We start from the raw sequence: 3,478 nt of genomic DNA, 5'->3' as shown, positions 1-3,478 counted from the left end.
CATTTATTATATTTTATAGAACCATGTTACACATGCTTGGTGCTTCAAACTGAGTTATCATTAAATGTTTTTTCTGGATGCAAAGCCATCTTGCTTGATGCGGATGCCTTATATGCGATAATATTTCTGCATATGACCTATGAGCGAAGGAAAACCCAAGGACAAGTCCAGAAATGGCAAAGAACAGTTAGTTAAGAAAAGGATGTGCATGAGACGCAATGCTAAGTCCTTGAGCCAGGGCCTACGGAGGTTACCGGAAAGTGAATAAAAACGTAATTGTCCTATGAGAATCATTTGACCAATCACCACCTGTAGACAACAGAGCCTCCTGAGTTACGGACGCAGAAAAAGGTTTGGTATCAGCGCCCTCCCCCCGCTCCCCAGGGCACATGCAGACCATGCGGCCCCCGGCAGAGCAGCTGGCAGAATGAACACAGCATCGGGTCCCTCCCAGCGACACCCCCATGTCGTTTCTTATGGCGTCTGAGTGTCTTTAATGAAAAGCAGTCCATTTGCTCAAACGTGCCACTTTGTGGAAAATCAATCACTGCGCTTTAAGATCAATGTGACACCGCCACCCACCCTCTGCAGACTCCCACGTTGCTGGCCGGAACCGTGGGGGCCGGGTGACCAGCTCGTGGGAAGTTTGACTTGCCTGCTGCCAATGCCCCATGTTCTCTTCCAGGTTTTCAAAAGGGCGTGGGATCTGTGTCACCTGCCCTCCCAGCAGGCCTTGGTCCAGCCCCGGCTTCGGCCTCCTCTCCGGCACTCTGCGGACCCCAGGCCTGGAGGGGAGGTGGATGGCTTCCGCCCGCGTGTGCAGTGTGGGCCTGGCCTCTCCTGTCTGGTGTGCAGGGGCCTGAACACAGGCTGAGCAGTAACAATCACAATCAATCAAGGTCACAGGCCAGGGTGCAGGAGACTAGCCAGCCAGCCACCCCGGCGAAGCTTCCGCATGGCAAGCGGGTCCTTCCGCCGCGCCGAAGAGCAGGCTGCGCAGGACACGGCCAAGCTGCGCGGGGGCAGAGCTGGGGGTGCTGGCTTCCTTCCCGGCCTCCGGGTTTAAGTTCAGATGCAATGAATGCACCTGCCAGGACCTGCTGGGCTCTCAGCACCAGTCCGACCTCTGGGATCCTTCTTCTTGCCGGTGGTCAGATGCGGAGAAATGAGAAGGAACTCCAAGAGGTCAAGGTTAATACCATGGCCTTCCTGAACCATGCTGGTCCCAGATCAAGAGTCAGGCACAAGAAGGGACCAGTTCTCTCTACCTGTCATGGGGGTTGGATGACAGATTTCCAGATGAAAAATTTTTAGAGGGCCAAGCTTCCCTGTGCCACAAACCCTGAGGTAAGTCACAACAGGGAAGCTCGCGAAGCAGAGCTGGGGCAGCAGCACCCCCGCCGCCCACGCAGGCCGATCTGCGCGTGTCCTGGGCTGCCCGCTGTTTCTTTCCGTGAAGAAACAAACTAGGCCTCTGCTGGCAAACACCGGCAGGCGCTGGGCTTCCTATTCTGACAAATGGTTTTCCTTGACTCAAAATTAGCAAGTGTAGTGACATTTAAAGAGCTGCGCGTGAAAACCAGATTTTAAAAAATCTTTTGATTTTCCTCAAATCCCCGGGCCTTGAATATATATGGGCATAGCACGCAAACACCATATGAAACCGACAGCGTGAGTTCAATGTCACCTTGGAAAATAAATGTCACTCTGCGGTGACAGTTCTTTATACAAATATGCTCCCCCCACAAACGCACTACCAAAAGGGGGGGAAATAATAAATCCAAAAATAGAAAACAACATCTTAGTAAATGTAAACTTATCCTCTGGGCTTTTTATATTACACATCCTAGCAACATGCATGTATTTCAGCTCAGATATAAGAAAATATGCCTATCAGTATTATTTATAAGTCAGATTAACCCTCAAGACCACTGACTCACTGTTAGAACACCATTTCAAAGTTTTATAATTTACATCTTTAGCAGAATTATGAACTTTAACCACAAGCAAACTGGGTCTAAGGTACCCCCAGTGAGAACGACCTCTGCTCTTCCAACTGCCGCTCTACCTTCTCCTTCTCTGCTATTGTAAACCGGGGGCTCCGCCAACAAGAAATGTGGGCGTGAAAATTTCCTTCAAACCCAATTCCTTTCCTTTCAGAAATTTACCTCTGCAGACTGAGAGAAGACACGGGACCAGAGAAACAGTCGTGGGGAATGATGGCTACTCCACGCAGAAAGGGACGGAAGAGATGACCAAAGGCATCCCCCTAGGGGTCAAGGCACGGGAAGGGGGATCTCCCTCCACACAGGGGCCTGGCTGCTGCAGGTCACGGGTCATGGCACGTCCCCACAGCACGGGGCGGCCCTGCCGTGGGCCTGTGGGCAGGAGTCCCGAGGACAACGCCAGGACCAGCTGCAGGGCGGCACAATGCTGGGCGAGGGTGGGGCAGCTCCGGAGCGCTAACGCGACCACCCCCGAACCGCGCACCTGACGGCGGGGAGGGAAGGAAGGGGCGCGTCACCACAGGGACCTGGGGAGGCCTCCGCCCCAGGTCTAGCCAGAGGAGCGCACGCGCGCACGGGGCACCTCCGTGGACCGGGGCTTAGCTCTCTCCTCACTGTCTGCTACAGCCAAGTCCGGCTTACCCGGGGACGGCTGGCTCTTCTGACTAACTCAGCCCCACCCGAGTACTCAATGGAAAACAGGCTCTGAACAAGAAAGAAGAGCGTCTCGTGTTAAAAGTTTTCCTCTATGGTTCAGAAGGCACTTCAAAATGCCAGAGTCACAGGGTCACTGGGATTGGGCTGCCAACCCCGCACAGGACCGACGGAGAGGCTGCAGACACAGGGCTGCGTGTTTGACCTCACGGTGCCCTGGGCATCTGGTAAGTAAGTCTCCGGTATTAGCTAGTCAATTACCTGGGAGAGTCAAGCAGACAGCACGAAGACACACAGTAAGTGTGAATTCTGGATGAATGGGGCTTTGCTTATCGTGGCAGTTTATAAAAGATTCTCATGGGCCTGATATCTGACTCAAAAGTAAAATTCAGAAATTATAATCGTACACTGAAGAGATCACCACGTGAGCGCTCAAGTACTCACTGAGTACAGTACTCTGCATCTAATCACCTTGCCAACCAGCATGAAATTAAGCCCCTGGCACTCAACTGCTGCAGGTGGGGGCGTCCAGGACCCCACTGCCGGGGACCAAGGCACTCCTACCAAACAGTCAATGACCACGAGAAGCCCGAGGCAGCCGGGGCGATGGACACCCGCTGGCCCCTGCCCGGTGGCCCCTTACCTTGAGAACACAGGCCACAGCACACCTGTCAGTCACACCTTTGCTGGGGGGACTATGAGGTAGTTCCTGAACTCTGGACACCTGTTACCTAGTCTTTCAGAACTCAGTCCATGCGGGAAGTAGTAAAACACCCACGAGTCACTGTAATCACAAGTCACTGGAATTGAGTGCAAAA

Source organism: Furipterus horrens, unplaced genomic scaffold (assembly GCF_987537825.1).
Source record: "Furipterus horrens unplaced genomic scaffold, mFurHor1.1.pri manual_scaffold_3, whole genome shotgun sequence".
Taxonomy (NCBI): Eukaryota; Metazoa; Chordata; class Mammalia; order Chiroptera; family Furipteridae; genus Furipterus; species Furipterus horrens.
This window is presented reverse-complemented; position numbering follows the sequence as displayed.